This window comes from Acomys russatus, chromosome 9, assembly GCF_903995435.1.
Source record: "Acomys russatus chromosome 9, mAcoRus1.1, whole genome shotgun sequence".
In the NCBI taxonomy this organism is placed as follows: Eukaryota; Metazoa; Chordata; class Mammalia; order Rodentia; family Muridae; genus Acomys; species Acomys russatus.
In genome coordinates, this window is record NC_067145.1 from 51,455,257 (window position 1) to 51,472,922 (window position 17,666).

The following is a 17,666-nucleotide window of genomic DNA, read 5'->3' on the forward strand; positions in this document are numbered from 1 at the left end:
GTTTGATGAGGGGCTGGCTAATGTAGGCCGTGATCCACTGCTGTGAGCTACCGTCCCAGAAAAGCTGGTGGCATAAGTCTAGTCTGAGCCCAAAGGCCTGAGACAAGAGGAGCCCAGGGTTGCATCCTAGTCCAAGGTTGGTGGAAGACTTCTCATGGTGCCTTGGCTACTCTTCTCACCGCTGAGTCCAAACACCTCATCTAAACCACTCAAGGCAGAAGTGTTGCTTCTCGCTGGCCTTCAAGGGTCTAGTCTGTGGCTGCTTGGCCCCACACACTTGAGCAGAACCTCATCCTGGTAGAATTATGTGACAGAGGGGATTCTGAATGCCAGAGCTTAGAAGCGGGGCCGGAGGGGGGGGGGGTAGGAGAGAGAGAGAGAGAGAGATAATAGATACTTTTTCCTACTTTACAGGCTGTCTTCTTTCCTGAAGCCCACCCCCTTCTAAGGCTCACTTTCTGGAAACAACCTGACGTAAACACCTAAAATAACCTGTGCACCTTGGGCCCAGTTAAGTTTACAGAATTAACACAACACCTTCCCGAGGGTGGCCTTCTTTCCTATCGGCCTGCCCATGGGATGTGTTCCTTTCTGAGTCTTCTGTGGTCATCTGGTCATCTTATGTTTTAGTTTAGAAAGCAACTCTTTAGGTTTACATCTGTAGTGCTGTAGTGTGTGTGTGTGTGTGTGTGTGTGTGTGTGTGTGTGTGCACTGCTTGTGTGTAGGAGCCTGCAGAGGTCAGAAGAAGGTGTTAGATCCTTTTGAACTGGGGTTACAGGTATTTGTGAGTGGCCGAGTGTGTGCTGGGAACTGATCCTAGGCCCATGAGCAGTGAGTGAATAACTGGTCATCTCACACCTCTAACCCCAGCACTCAGGGTTAGGGTCAGCCCTATAAGTTAGAGCTACCATGTGACTCAGGAGGCAGAGATGGGTCGAGGTCTGTTAGGTCTGAAGGCCTGTATTGAACAAAGAAACAAACCAAAGCCAATAGTAAAAATAACCAGCTTTTTCCTAATACTTAGGAAGTTGAAATAAGAGGACCTGAGTTCCAGATAACTGAGACCCAGGGCCACATAACAAGAGACCCTCCCCATCACAATAACAATAACAGTAACAATCGTGCACACACACACACACACACACACACACACACACAGGAGAGAGAGAGAGACAGACAGACAGACAGATAGATAGAGACAAAGACAGAGATAAAGAGACAGAGAAAGACAGAGAGAGACTGACAGAGGCAGAGAGACAGAAAGACAGAAAGACAGAAAGACAGAGACAGGCAGAGACAGAGAGGCAGGCATAAGTCAAGGTGTTACTTTCTCCGCCCCTGCCTCACTTCCTCCAACCAGGCCCCACCTTCTCAAGTTTTCATAAAATATCCCCAGATAGTGCCACCAGCTCGGGACCAAGTGTACAAGACATGCACCTGTGTGAGCCACTTACATTCAAATCATAACACCCAACCCAAGCAAGCTCCTCCCTCCACCTTTTGTTGTATTCTGGCTCTCTACCGAATAGATACTTCTTCCTACTTCACAGGCGGTCTTCTTTCCTTCAGAAGCATTACACACACACACACACACACACACACACACACACACACACACGTGCACGTATGAGAGAGAAAGAGGAGACGCGGGGGGAGGGGGGTTTATATACAGAATTAAACCTTTTCCAGGACCTCAGCAATGACAATTTCTGGTGAGTGTTGCAAAGATTCTTAGGGTGAGCCCTATAAGTTACAGCTACCAAGTGACTGTGAAGGTTTTGCCAGTGTACCCTCTTTTTTGCCAAGGGTCACCTGGGGCTGATTGGGTCGCAGCATATTTTTAGAATTGGCTGAGTGACACAGTTTAGGCAAGTTTTCATTTCCTGTGGTTTGTAGGTTACTTAAGTGTGAAGTAACAAGCCCCAAAGAGCTAAAAATTTTCAACTGAAAATGGTCACAAGTGAGCACAAGGAGACAAACCACCGTGTGTTTCTTGCAGCTCCTGTGAGGAAGTGAGACCAGGGGTCTGCTGAACAGAAACTTGCTTTTCCATATGTGAAGTCAGCCCTGGGGAAGGTCCATCCAGACAGCCCTTAGAGTTAGGCCTTCTGGCTGGGTAAAGCCAGCAAAACACATTTGCTCACCCAAATAAGATGTCAGGTTCTCGCTCTGTCTCCACCCCACCCCATCCCACCCCACTCCACTCCGCACTCCCTGGCTTCTCTGTAAGTCTGTCTGTGTGTGTGCATGCGTGCGTGCGTGCGTGTGCGTGCGTGCGTGCGTGTGTGTGCGTGCATGTGTGCGTGCGTGCGTGCGTGCGTGCGTGCGTGCGTGTGTGTGTGTGTGTGTGTGTCTGGAGGTTAGCAGTGAATACTTTCCTCAGTCATCCTCCTACTTACATACTGTGGTCTTTCACTTGAACTCACCAGAGCTTGGCTGGTCTAGCCACGCAGCCTGCTCCATGGTCCCCTTGTCCTTCTCTCTCAGGTGCCTAGGATTATAGCTAGGCCACCATATTCACATGGGGGCTCAAGATCGGAATTCTTGTCCTTTACGTGTGTGTAGTCAACACTTTACCTACTGTGTCTTTTCCCATCCCCCCATGGAGCCACCTACCCAGCCCAGCTTTTCTAGATTTATTGTAGAACAGTCTAAAGTGAACTGTCCACTAGAATAAGCTGCCTTAATCACACATCCCCTTTGATTGCACAAAAAGTTAATTATCACCGACCCAGAGTTTCCCAAGGCTCTGGCCAGAGTGAGGGGGGAGGGGAAGAAAGGTAGAGTGAGAAGGGTGGCATTCATCTCCAATTCTAGCTATTAGGGAGGCTGAAGAAATATGAACTCAAGTTCAAAACCTACATAGGCTCCAGAGTGATTTCTAGGGAAGCTGGGACCCTTACTGAGACTGTGTCTTAAAGAGGTAAAGGGGGGGGGGGCGGGTTATGGCTTAGAAGCATGTGCTCTTGTGTGTGCAAGGCCCTGGCTTTAAGCACCAGGACTGGAGGGCTGTGGGGGCGGGGGGGCAAGGCTGGATAAGTTTTTTTACAAGAGGTTTTCCTGGGATTAGTGATGACACTTTCAGGGGAGAATCTAGTCTCTTAGGTCTGCGTGGATTGTGTCCGCGCTGCACACCAGCACTTTGCTCTCCATGGGCTTTTTCTCAGCCACCTTCAGGGAAACTGCAAACTCTCCTTCATTTCTTCATGGACTTGTTTTGCCTAAACCAGTTACCATTATCCAGCACGGTCCAGTTCCCTTGCTTTATGTCTGTCCACCCCTCCAGAAGCAAACTCCATGGAGGCAGAGGGGGATGTCCAGCCTCATCACTTGCTGCTCCTGTGTGCACACCAAAAGTACCCCCAATGAGACCTGCGTCACAGCACCGTAGCAGGTGCTCAGTAGGTATCTGAATGAGTCAGGTATGTTTGTCTAGTCTCTTAAACTATTAGCTCAGTTAGGTGAGTCAGAAGCCAAACACTTTATCTTCTATCCATTGTTTTCCTTTGGCTGCCCACACAATGCCTGGTAGGTGTAAGAACTCAACCCCTGTGTGACTGAGGGGCTGAGTCAGGTACAGCAAAGCTTTGTGATGTAAAAACTTCATCATTTGGGGGATTTAGTCAACAGAAGTAACTCCAGGTGCTCCACAGGACATCAGAGCTGAGTCAACTTGGATCCCACCTCCAGGAAACCAAATGCATTTCCTTTATCTTGAGTTTAGTTTCTTCCCATCCTCTTAAACCTGAGAGCAGTTTGATAGATTTTTTGGGGAGGCCTTTTACTAGGAGAAAACAAACAAACAAACAAACAAACAAACAAACAAAACTATCTCAGGTTACAGACCTGGTTCCCTGAGCCCCTTTGTATGTCCTAACTAGGGCTTGGAGGTGTGACTCAGTGGTGTGCCTGTGTAAGGCTCTGGGTTCTGCACTAAGTTCTCAGCATCGCCATAAGCACACGAATGAAGGAACAAAAACATTCGTGATCTAACCTTCCAGCCTCCACAACACACCATTTTGCCTTTTGTTTCACATCCTTGAGGACCAGGTTTCACTGATGCATCCTTTCTTCCTGTGGGGGAGGGGAGAGGGCTGAGACTTAAGGAAGTGAAATGTGGCAGGAGACCATGAACTCTGACCTGATTCATAAGGAAACGTTTCTAGAATTTAATATTGATCCTGCAATGTCAAATACAGATAGGAAATACAAGAGAATTGATGTGGTTGTGGTTGTTGTTGTTGCTTAGTGTTTTTGCTGGTTGCACTTGCCTCAGACAATGAGGAACCATTTCTCAGTAAGAAAAGTGCTTGCCAATTAAGCATGAGGAGCCAAGTTTGGATCCTTAGCCAGAGTGGACAGATGGCTCAGTGGTTAGGAGCACTGGTTCAGGTTGGTTCCCAGCACCCTCATGGGTGCTAGCCAGTCTAGCCAAAACAATACATTTTGCGATCAGTGAGAGACCCCCATCCTAAAAAATAGAGAGTGATAGAAGAAGATACTGGGAGATTCCTGACATTGATTCCGGCCTCTACATACATATTACGCATGAGCTCCTGCACACTCAGCAAACATACACACAAGAACATACACAAACACAAACAACTGTGTGTGCATATGCCATACATAGTGGAAACCATTAATCTGTATAATTAAAATACATGACTCTGAATGCAAAATGAAATAAAAGGTGGAAGACATTGCCTACTCCTTAAGTATAAAGAAGATTTTTATTGTTAGATATAAGGAAGAAAGCAGGCTGAGGGAAGAGTCCAGGCTGGACATGGCTGGCAGACTAAACCAGGTCATGAGAGAAGAGGGGATGGGAGGCCTGGGGCGGGGGGGCAAGGAGAACAAGAGAGGAACTGGCGAGCAAGAGAGGGAGCCTAGGTCAAGAGACCAGCATAACCAAAATGGCTGAATTATATCGACATCACGCTCAGGACTGGAAGCAGAAGCCCAGCACTTGGGAAGGAGAGGTTCAGGGTCGGGGGCATGGTGAGAAGTTCTGGGAGGGGCCACAGGGACTGACTTGTCCTGGTTTCAATACTTAACATTACAGCCTTCTGTTGAGAATAATCTCTCCTACAAACTACTTCCTGCTGAAATTGGGCATTGTTATGGGGCCCTGGGAGGTTGTCATGATGGTCAAAGGATTGGAAGAGAGGGAAGTGCAGGCTGTTTCACTTGCTGTCCAGTTTCTGTGGGACCAGCTGGAGCTGGGGAAGTGGAGTAGTTTGGAAGGCTGGACCACCTGGAGCTAGCACACGGTAGGCATCCTTGGAGCAGTCTCCAGTTGCCTTGAAACCTGGGGAGACAGATATACTAGGGAGAGAAGGTAAAATGTAGGAGTTTAGGGAGGATTTTTATCTTGAGTGCATATTTGAAACTTTCAGGCCCATGGTCCTGGTATTTGGAGGAGGGGAGTCCCAAGACCAGGGAGAAAAAGAGAGGAGAGGAGAGAAGAGGAGAGGGAGAGAGGGAGGGGGCGGGTAGAGAGAGAGAGAGGTTCAGGAATAGGCAGGTGGGGAAACTTAGTGCATTGATTGACAGGTATTTAACTGGGGTCTGTTTGACCTGTCAGAGGTGAATCTAATCGATTCCCTGAAACTTGAATTTTTTAAGTTTACAAAAAGAGATAAAAGTTTTAGACATATTAGTATCACTGCTTGTAATCTGTACTGAAATCCGCATTGTAGAAAAGGCAGTAGACTCATGTCCTTGAGTCTTAGTAAAACCTTGGGGACCCAAAAATGATTTTGGGTAAAAAGCATGAATGTTTTTTCCTATATATCCAGAAGGCTAGATATATTGGTATATCGTCAATATATCAACCATAGATATCCAGTATATCTATTAGACAGAGATATTTTTAGCACAATGGAAAGCATTTTAAGCCTATTCTTAGAAGAAAACCAAAGGAAATTTAAATTTTTTGAGTTTGTGACTGGAAAACGGTACCCAGTGTTTTCCTACCTTATCAGAACTCCATTGATTGGTGTTGAAAATTTGAGCATTGGAAGTTTTAGTGTAACAATACTGTTGCAAGGCGGAAAGAAATGTGAAATGCTTTTATTTTGCATTACCTTTTACCCTGAGACACAGGGGGTTGATTTCTGAGAGCAGTTGCTACAAGGCAAATTCCTTTATCTCTTAAAGGAAAAAAAAAAAAGGAGGGGTTAAAAGTTACTTTGAAACTTGTTCTGTGTGCTTTTGTCTTAGAGTGGAATCTTCCTTTTAGCCAGGTAAACTGTCTTTCTAGGCTGGAGACACAGTAGCTCTAGGAGAATGAGGCCTGAGGCCTGATTTTAGCGAGGCAGCTGCAGCCTTGGGGGAGGAGCTGGCATGCTTCCTGCAATAACACAAAGTTACACTTAGTATTGTCAGAAACCTGGAGAAGGATCGATTATAGCCAGAACTATAATTTAATTAGAATGACAGACTTCCTGCTACTTGGACAGTCACGCTAGGCTCCTGGATGGTCTAGATGGCTTCCTTGGGGGCAGACGTGGGCGGTCTTTAGCTGCCACAGTGTCCTATCTTCAGCTGCTGCACGGACAGCATTGGCCTTCAGCTGTGAGACCCAGAAGGTCTGAGAATTTCTTGCGGAGAAGGAATTGGGAGCACTGGCCTATCTTGGCCAGGCAGAGTAGGGCAATCAACCCAACAGTGTCCTGTGTGTCCACAGTGTAAGTTAGTCCATTAAATTAACATTACCACAATCGCCATAGTCTTATTTAGAGACCTTAGGTTTGCCGCTAGGAGCTGGAATTTCTGTCTATCATGGGAAACTTTTTTACTACATATTTCAAATGCCATGTTCAGCAGATCTCTGAGGAGCCTGAGAACCATAATCTGTTAAGGATATCTGAGCTAAATAAACTTTGTTTTTAGTTACTAGCTTTAGACTTAACCTTAAACACACACAGGGGGCTAAATAAAGCTTGACATTGTAGATGAATTACACTTGAACTTAGCATGGCTACAAGCATGGTTCTGAGAACATTAAAGAATTTGATCCTTTTTGAGGTGATTGGCCATTAACTCGCATGCCTTAATTATCTTTAACAGTTTTCAACAAGTCAGTAGTAGCTTTGAGCCCCAAAAATTTGAGTTGAAGATTTAGTTGAAAATCCTTTAGCATCAAAATAAACCTTTAAACCATAAATAGTCCACAGAGGAACTGGGAACTTTATTGGACAAAAACAAACAAAAACCAAAAAAACCAAAAAAAAAAAAAAAAAAAAAAAAAAAAAAAAACCCCACACAAAAAAACCCAACCCACAAACCAAACAAACAAAAAACAGTCCACAGAGAGACAAACACCCTCACTATTCACTATTCTAATCTTTTTATAGTGCACCATCATAGAATATCACAGTTCCTTGTATGACTCAGTTTATCAAGATAGATAAAGCTTAATAAAGTGAGCAATGACAGAGGGTAGACATATGGCTTTAAGTCAGTCACTGTTGACTTGAATACACTTTAGGAATTTATAAACCTTATTTATCAAATATGTATCATTTATCAAACACATATTGTTTCTTATCTAAAATTTCTAGACGCCTGTTATTGAACAAAATTGGTATATATATATATATATATATATATATATATATATATATATATATATAAAGTAAGTAGACTTTTATAACCTTTGGGTTTTATAAATCTTGCTTAATTTAATAATACAAATCCATCCTAAGGCCAGGCGGTGGTGGCACGTGCCTTTAATCCCAGCAGTTTGGAGGCAGAGGCAGGTGGAGCTCTATGAGTTTGAGGCCAGCCTGATCTACAGAGTGAGTTCCAGGACAGTCAGGGCTATCACCGAGAAGCCCTGTCTCTAAAAACCAAAAACCAAAACCAAAACAAAACAAACAAACAAAAAAAAACCCTAAAGATCTTTTGGAGACCCATTGTTGTCTCCTTAGTCTAAACAGGAGAGATGATGATAAGCAGAGAACACAGTAGCATTAAGACATTTTATAGTTGTTGCTCTCGTTGCTTTATATCCATGGTCATCTTAACCAAGATGGTGGTGAATTACATGGCATATAACATTTAACCTTAGTAAAGATGGCTTCCAGTCACATGGTTGCTTCCATCTTGATGAAGTTATCAGCTAAGATGGAAGCAAGTCCCACAGTTGCTATTTAAAACATCTGTTTTCTTAGTAGAGCCAAGTTTTATATACAATATATTCTAAGCAAAAGTTAAACCACATATATATTATGTTGTAACAAAATTAAAATTACTTATGTATAGGTTTTTAACTATAAGCATTTTGTTATGGTTTAGTTGTTGTTGTTTGTTTTTTTGAGACAGGGTTTCTCTGTGTAGCCTTGGCTGTCCTGGACTCTCTTTAAAGACCAGGTTGGCCTCAAACTCACAGCAATCTGCCTGCCTCTGTCAATCAAGTGCTGGGACTACAGGTGTGTGCCACTACTCCTAGCTCTTGTTATAAGTTTTAAACAAAATTTTGTTATAGATTTTATAGATTTTTTAAAAAACCACATTCAGTGAACTTACAAATCCTGAAATGAAGACTGTTTACACAATAATTTTAAAAGATTTCTTGAGAGAAGAAGGTAGAGAAATTGTAGAGATTAAAATGTTTTCAAGAGTAGAAAATAGAAAAACCTTAGAGACAAAAGATTTTTGGGAGTACAGGGCTGAGAAAGTTCAGATAAGGATTTTGGAGTCATTGTGCAGTGGCAGAGGTTGTTTCCACATGAGGGAATTCAGAAATCCAGCATGCCAAATTTGGCCACTGAGCTGAGCCTTGGCCAAGCCATTTGCAGTAACATAGTGAGGCTTTCATAAAATGTCTGAGTCTATCAGGGAAATTGAGTCTGAGGAGAAAGGAGAAAGGGTGGCAAAATGAATTCCTCCTGAGTAAAGATGTCTACAGGCTCCAAGAAGGATTTGCAAGACGCCGGAAAACAGGGTCTTGTGAGAAACAAAGGTCTCAAGCAGGAAGTGCACCCTAAGGAGAATTGCAGTATCTGAGAGACTCAGGAGGGTGTGGAGAAGCTACAGGACTTCCAGGAGGGAGCTCAGGGACAGGAGGGACAAGGGTGGCTATAGAAACTTCACCAACAGAGGATTCCAGTATTATAGAGACCACAAGGGCATAGAGAAGCCGTGGGGTTTCCAGGAGGGAGTTTAGAGGGAATGAGGGATAGGAGCTGTGCCTGAGGGAGCATTCAAAGAAAGGAGGGCTTAAGGAAGAGATAGAAAGGGCAACTCCAGGGCTAGAGAGATGGCTAAGAGGTTAAGAGCACTGACTGCTCTTCCAGAGGTCCTGAATTCAATTCCCAGCAACCACATGGTGGCTCACAACCATCTATAATGTGACCTGATGACCTCTTCTGTCCTGCAGATGTACATGCAGACAGAGCACTGTATACAAAATAAATAAATAAACCTTAAAAAAAAATCAAAAAGTTAAAGAAAGAAAGAAAGAAAGAAAGAAAAGGCAACTCCAAAGGGGAGAAGAGGAAACTTCCCAGAGGGAGGAAGCTGTGATCGTGTCAGGGACGTGGAGTGGGTGAGGAAAGGGGTCCAGTATAGGCCTAGAAGCGCATAGAGAAGCTGTGGAACTGAACAGGCAGCTCCTAGGGGAAGTCAGGAAGGTCCAGGAGGAGCTGAGAGAGGCCATGAGGGAGCAGAGGGGGTAAGTGTTATGGAAACAAGAATTTCAATCCATGGTGTCCCCTAGCTGACTGAGAAACTTGTCAGAGAGAAATGCCCAACTCACAGAGGAGAGGCGTCTCTTCCCATGTGGTAGGGGCCTCGCAGGGCAAGAGATGATGCATCTGGCACACTGGTGTGTGTGGCTTTTGCAGTAATAGTAGACAAAACAGGCAGCTCTGTGGTGATACTTACCTAGTAGAGGAGGGGAGCTAAGGAAGTGGACTGAGAGAGGCTTTTGGGAAAAGTAGGGGTTCCCATAAAGGGAGAGAAGTGTCTTAAAAGAGGGGGTTCCCATAAAGGGAGACAGGTAAGTGTCTTAATAAGTAGAGAGTTTCCCATGTGGGTGGGGCTCGGGAGAGTGCAGCAGTGAGATGCCCAGGTGTTGGGTACCCCTGAGGGTGTAGCAGGGTCCAGGAGAAAACACTTACTGAATAGGCCAAGAGACAGATGTAGAGCAAGCAGGTGGAGAGAAGAACCGACTGAAGAGATGGACTCTAGAACTGGGAAGCCAATATGATGGGTGGCAGAAGCCAGCAGAAACAAGGGATCCACACGCACCTCAGGAGAGTCAGGTTGACAGTTTGGTTCGGAGAGGAGAGGCAGAGTCTCTCAGAAGAGAACTTATGTATGCCACTCCCGGGTTTTGTTGCCAGACGGATGAAAAAGATGAAATAAAAGGAGGAAGACATGACTGCTTCTAAAGGATGGAGATTTCTATTGTAGATCTAAGGGAGAAAGCAGACAGAGGGAAGAGTCCATGCTGAACGTGACTGGAAGATGAAACCAGACCAGGAGAGGAGAGAGGGGGAGGGAGAGCAAGAGAGGCCGCCCAAGCCAAAGGACTGCCTTAGCCAGAGTGTTTGAGCTGTTCTGACTTCAGGCTAGAGGAAGGGAAATGGGATCCTAGCTCCTAGCAGGAAAGGCTTCAGAGAAGGGGGCGGGGCAAGAAGTGCTAGAAAGAAGACACACAGATCCAGAGTGAGACTTGTCCCGGGTTTCTTTGAGACCTAACAACTACTTTATAATGGTAAAAATATTTTAAAGTATAAAATGTGTAAATGTGTTAAAGTATGTTCTTTAGAGTATTCCTACCTGATTGGTTATCATGGTAACATGCCCCAAGTTTTCCTACTTGATGGCCTTTTGTGCTTACAATGTTCTAACTGATCCGTCCATTAGATGTTTAAAGATTGGTTTAAAAAAAAAAAATATATATATATATATATATATATATATATATTCACCTTTAATGTCACTATCTTGAAGCATGTTTACTGACATATTTTGCCACAATTTGAATATGCTTGATCTGAATTTGGATAAATTTGAATCACGGTATCATTTAATTTTGAGTACTAAACATGTACCTGGTTCTCATCTCAATTGCTGATTGGCTCTGTGTAAATTTATCTTGATGGGAAAAAAAAATCAGCTTGGAAAAGAAACACCTCTGACTTCTTATCCCTCAGTACAGATGCTGAAAGAGAACACAAAACACAACAAAGTAATAAAGCCTTTCCTGAAATAATGTTTTCCTGTTAGCAAATTAAGAGATTCTGGCCACAATTAGTAAGTGCAGGAAATGCAATGTTTATGTTCCTTGTAGCCACACAGGAAATAGAAAATAATTCCGAAATGTCCAAAGGAGATCCTTACTAATACGAGTGACCCTCAGCACACTCATTTAATAGAAGATTTTTGTTTGACTCATTGTCTTAAAAAAGATAGTTCACATCAATTAAAAACTTGAAAATTTCATGAGAAAAAAAAAAAAAAAGAAGAAGAAGTCCAATTTCCAGGCTCCAATTTTTATAGAAATTCTAAGAAGTAACCAAAGCAGGTTCCTAATAATGAAAACAGCTCAGCTGTAACCCCAGTTGCCCCCCTCCCTATCCTGCTGGGCCCCTGAGGGCATTTGGAGCTTAAGCTCCAGGCTTACAGACATAAGATGTGAAAGAAAATAAGAAGAGCAGAAGAAGAGACACATGAGGAAACTCCTCCCTCAGTTTTCGTGAGCCATGCTGTATGTTTTGGCTCCTTCAGTTGAAGTTTCTGCTTTGTCTGATATCTGAGGATCTGAGAAGATAGTGTGGGGGCTGTTGCCATGGAAACAGAAGAGGAACCGCTAGCATCAAGCTTATGAGTGCTTACCTAAGCCTGAGATCTTTGCACAACCCACCCACCCCCAAGCTTCCTGCAGTTGCATGTTACTTGGTACAAGGGGATAATACTATATACTACTTAAAGGCTTTTCCTAGTTTCAGTAATGGAAGATTATGAAAGATTTCACAACTCTGAAGATACCACTAAGAAATGCAATCAGGTGCTGTGTGATGTGGTTGGGCCAGCGGCAATAGCCAGCTTAATCCTGATGACACAGGAGCTGACCAGGGACCTGGGCTTCTCTAGAGAAGTGAGAGGCTACAGTGTACCCCTGAGAGCACTGGGCTTGCCTCTATTCTTGCTTAGAAAGGCTGATGAGGTAAAATGACCTCAGGAGAATTTTCCCATCTGGCTGTGTGCCTGGCACCTTGTAGATGGAGTTTTGATCAAGTGTGATTCCAGTGTACATGAAAATCACAGAAATTTTCAGCTTTTTATTTGAGAAAAAGGGGACAAAAGGGACAAACTACCCTTGGCTTTTTCTAAGCCATGGAAATAGGATCAAAGACTCAAAAAGTCAGGGCACATTATGCCCAAGCCTCATCCTAATATTTGCCTTAGTTGTAAATATGGTGGCATCTGTCCATTTGGTGACATATTTAATTTGTCCATGCATTTCCTAAGCATTTACAGAGCCTTTGCTCAGTGTTGAGCAATGAGATGGTGTGTGTGTGTGTGTGTGTGTGTGTGTGTGTGTGTGTGTGTGTGTGAATTTCACCTATTTGATGTGTTCATTTTAAGCTGTTACTCTTGGCATCTTTAATGATCATGTTTCCAGAAGTTTATGCCTCATAATATTTTCTGTATGAATTCTTTTCACAGATGCCTTTTCTACAGTGTGTGGTTTATTCCAGTGACTTAGAAAGACATCAAGAAAGTGGATTAATTACATGAATATATTCAGGCGACTACAATTTCCTCAGCCAGCCTCTTGGCTGTATCCTGAAGTCATCTGTTCCGGCTACCAAGCTTGCTTTTAGCACATTTAGGATCATATTATGACAGCTGATTTATTGTGACAGTCCACACAGATATCTGGTGCTCAACCAGTCTCTGTACTCCACGGATAACAGAAAGCATTCCTGAAATACTTAGAGTGTGTCAAGCACCTTGCAGGACATCTTTGGTAGAGTGCTTATCTGATCCTTTTATCAGCCCAATGTAGTGGGGTGTTTTATTTCTCCTTTGCAGATAACTCAAGCTTTAAAAGCCCTTCTTCTGTTCAGGGTCACACAGCAAGAGGAGGCGGAAGCTGGACACAAGCCAGGCCTGGTTAAGTCCAAAGCAATTTTAACTCTTGTCCTTTCAAATAGCTTTTCAAAACCAGTATGTATCCTAAGCAGATTTGATGATTTCTCATCAGGGCCATGTCAAGAAGGTAAGCTTTATATTCCTCTTATTTGGAAAAGTCATCAGCAGAGACCTTAGGCCTGGTGCCATTTAAACCCCCCTCTCCCCGCAAGCTTTCCCATGAAGAGAGAACTCTGAGTTCAGTGACTTCTCAGAATCGCCTCTGGTCGTAGAAAGTCATGCTTTGATGAAGATAAAGGGTAGAGGTGAGTCACCACTTTCCAACATACCTTTAATGAACTTGACTAGGTGTTTTAACTCTGACTTTATCAGGACATAATACTTACGTCTGGTAGTAGCAAAGAGAGTTACGCACGTCCCTTGAACATGCCATTTTCTCTATGTCTGTGAAACTTCAGTTCATGGTGCTAGCATGGATCCTGGCTTCAAACTCCAAGGTCATGCTGAGTTCTTTCATTACACTTAACCTCCGTTCCAGTCCTACTGAGTGACTTTGCAGCATTTCTCATATCGATTCCAAGTTTTCCAGTCTTCATCAAACCAAGGTCCCTGCAATACTAGGCAAGCACCCTCTCCTGCCACTGAACTGTACACTCAGTCCCAGATTTCCAGCCGTGCTGTGATGCTAGGCTATTGTGTTTTTTATATTCAAGCCATTTTAATAGTCCCACCACTGTCCTTTTTGGGTCCAGGTTTTACCCATTCTTGTAAATTCTATGCACATTGTTATGTACTTAGACATAAAAATATTACACTTAGACTTGAAGATTCAAGCTGGATTCTATTGTATCACTGAGATGATAAAGTATAAACTAAGAAGAAGTCCCTAAAATGCCTTCTTGATGGCCCGTATCTTCCAGAAGTGTGCTCCATCTCCTATGTCAGAGATGAGCCAGTTATTCATATTCTTATTCATATTTATTCTATTAATAGAATCCTGCTATAATTGTATGCAATTACAGTCTCGGCTGTAAAACTACATCCCGCATCGCCTTCATAGAAGAGGGTAGGCAAATAATACATAAGCTCAAGTTGTCAAGACATGTCTTTATTTGTTTCTCTGTAAGTAGATCCTGATACAAGGATTCTAATATGGCTTTTTCAGTTTGGGGGTGATCTCAGCAAGTACAAGAAATAGTTATGAGAAAACCTGGGAGGTGCAACCAGTAAGATGCCAGTTATTAAGAGAAAATCATATTAGTACCTGGATTTTCACATACTGGGGAACTCAGCAGCGTACTGTAAACAGCAGACATTTTCTCTACTGTCCTTACCGCTTAACAACCAACCTTTCTAAAACTTTGAATGACACACACACAATGAGCCAGGGAATGTGACTTGTTTGGTTTTTAATACTATTTTAATTTTTCCTACGGGCATACACTATTCTTAAACATATAGTCACATGACAAAATGAAAACAAAATTAGCGGTGAGTGAAGAAATGAAGCGCTGTAACATTAACTGCAGAACACACACAATCTGCAAGGCCCAGCTTTGCACAGTGGAGGAAATAGCACACTCACAGCACATGCGTACTTTCAGAACTTTGGCAAGCAGGCAGTGAGTGTTGCTCTTAAATACGCATAGAAGTTAGAGATGAGCTAATGTCTAACCTTCCAAGTTCATGATAATGAGACCTCATAATCTTAAGGTGGAAAAAAAGCAAGAATATTCAGATATGACAAATTTCATAATTCCTAAACAGATTTTATGTTGCTCTTAGAAAGACTGTGAATATAGCATCTACTACAGTGTGGATTCTGGAATGTTCCCTCCAGGGGTCATATATTTATTCTCCTTTCTGCCAGCCAGGTGGGACTATCTGAGAACCACATAAAGATGAATCCATGTATTAAAGTGGCGAGGAGTGTAGAAATCTTCCTTTCTTGAAACCAGAAGGCAATAACACCAACTTCTGTCTGTCTGTCTGTCTTTCTGTAGGATTATCTTATGTGGAAGTACCCCAGACTGAAACTTACCATCTCGTTTACACCTCTGCTACTTGTCACTGCTACTTACCGCCAAACCTATTCTAACTGAGTATCTCATAGAGGGCCTTGCTCTGTGAACCCTTCCTGATGATATGTGAGCAAATGTGTGCTCTGCCAAGATAGGGTACCAGGGACAGACCAAAGTAGTAATTCTACCCACCAAAGTCTTGCCTAGTGAACCCACAAATTCATTAGGCTTACTTATAGGAGAATGGGTAACCCCAGAGCAGCTGCATTATCAAAAAGTCTCACCCCAGCATGTATGATGACTTCCCCGTAGTGGTAGAGGAGGAGTCTTCTGCCTCCCCCACATTCAGTCTATCATGTGCAGCTGGATGGGAGGGCGGTATAGGAAGGAGTGGGTACGTAGGGGATGGTCTAATGACCCTTCCAATCCTCTCCTTCTATGAAGGAGCTCCCTAAGACAGCCTTGAGGATCTTTTTGTATAGTCACAGTGGTCCTTAAAGAGGGAAGGAGCTTGATGCTCCGAGGACAGCTTTTCTCAACAGACCCAGAGACATCTTGAAGGAAAGATCTTATTTTTGCATGTTTATATCCACCCCAGCAGCATATATCTTAATGGGATGGAGACATTTGAATAGAAGGAGCTTGGGCAGCTACTTAGAAGCAGCTGTGTTGGACTTGTGAGGATCTGAAGATGAAGAAAACACGGCCATCTCAAGGAATTGATGAAGAAAAAAATTTTGTAAGGGTGTGCCGCGGTCTGCAATTGGCACACTCAGATAGCTAAAGGCTGAAACCTTTCACCCTCCCAGCACCCTTAGCTCTTTGGCATCTGCTGGAAAAAGCCAAGCCTGAGCTTTGAGAGGGGTTCTTTTCCTCCTCCCATCCCTTGTGAAGCCTAAGAAAGATAGTCCTAGGGAAGGCTGAGTCTGAATCGCTTGGAGGAAGTGGTTCCCTAGCAACAGGAGCCTCTGAAAGCCTCTTAGCGCCCAGTACTTCTCTGGCTTTTTGTTTCCTCTTCTGCGTGTTGCCTGTCAGCAGCCAGAGTGACTGCACCTGCTCTGAGGGAGGGCCAGGCAGTTCAACTCTGGTGGTTCAGTTTTACGGAGACTAAGGCTTTCTTCCTCTTTGGGTCAAGCTTCCTGGTGAGATCTGGGGCCCGTTTTTGCTCTTGGTTAGGCTGTAATTATCTCAGACCTTCCTTCCTTCCTTCTTTTCTTTAAGTTTTGAGCCCAAAATGGAAAGGACTGAGGTGACAAGAAAATTGGAACGGAGGTTTCCTACACTGTGATATTTTTGCACATTTTTCAAATGTGCTAAATTTATTAAGAATGTTTAGTTGTTTTTTTTTTTGTTCTCCCCAAAAGATCAATTCCTCACCCTATTTTTTACATTCTATTGTCCTATTGATACCTAAAAATATTTTCCATTCTTTAATTATATCTATACCTTAATATACACTTAAATATGCAAGATATTCGGGACAACATGTTCTTCTAGAAAGTGTTTACTGTACTGGTTTAGGCTTAGAGACAGTTCTGACTAAGGGCGTTGGTTTCGTCCTTTCTTCAGCCCCAGCATTCTATATTAGCACAGAACTGTAGCCCATGCCCCACCCTGCTGACAGGAAACTCTGTTGCTGTACTTTCAAACAGCAACTGCGTGAGAACAACACTCTCATAGGAGACTGCTTTGTGTCTGCCTACCAGGTGACAGCTGAATCGAAGAACTGCCCATCCAGGCCACGTGTTGAGTGACACTGTATAGCTAGTTATAGCTGAGACTGAAGGCCCCCTGAATCCTTGTCAGCTAATGCCTTTCCATGTGTTCCTGTCCATCCCCTCACTCAAGTAACTGGAAGCGAGAGCTGTTGTTTGTCACGTGGAAAAACATGAAATGTTACAATTTGTTGTCAGGGCCCAAAGACACAAATGGCTAGCAAGGTACAGGTGGCCTTTAATGCCAGCACTCGGGAGGCAGAGGCAGGCAGATCTCTGCAAGTTCAGAAGCCAGCCTCGTCTACAGAGAGAATTCCAAGACAGCCAGGGCTATTACACAGAGAAATCTTGTCTCAAAAAACCAAAACCAAAACCAACCAAACAAATAAATAAAACCCCACAAATGGCTAATTGCAGTGTCTAGTATCATATCAAAAGCACATGATAAGCCTCTAGGCTCACTCAGTGCTGTGGTTCCTCTCAGCACTTCTCCCCCACCCCCACCCTAAAGATCTCCAGCCCAGAGGCTCCCCTTCACCTGCCCCAACTTCTCACTCTTAATATAAACTGGCCATTTGGCCATGCACTCTCTTGGCTCTCTTTTGCTCTCCTTTCTTGCCCCTCGGCCCCTCTCTCTTCTTTCTCTCCCACTCTCCCCCCCTCCCCCCCTCCCTACCGCCATCTCTCTCCTCTCGTGGCCAGGTTCAGCTCTGCTGGCCATGTTCATTCTGCTATTTTCTCTCCCTGCTCTGGACTCTTCAGGATGCCAGGATGCCTCTGGCTGTCCTCTCCCTGAGATCTACAGGAAAAACCTTC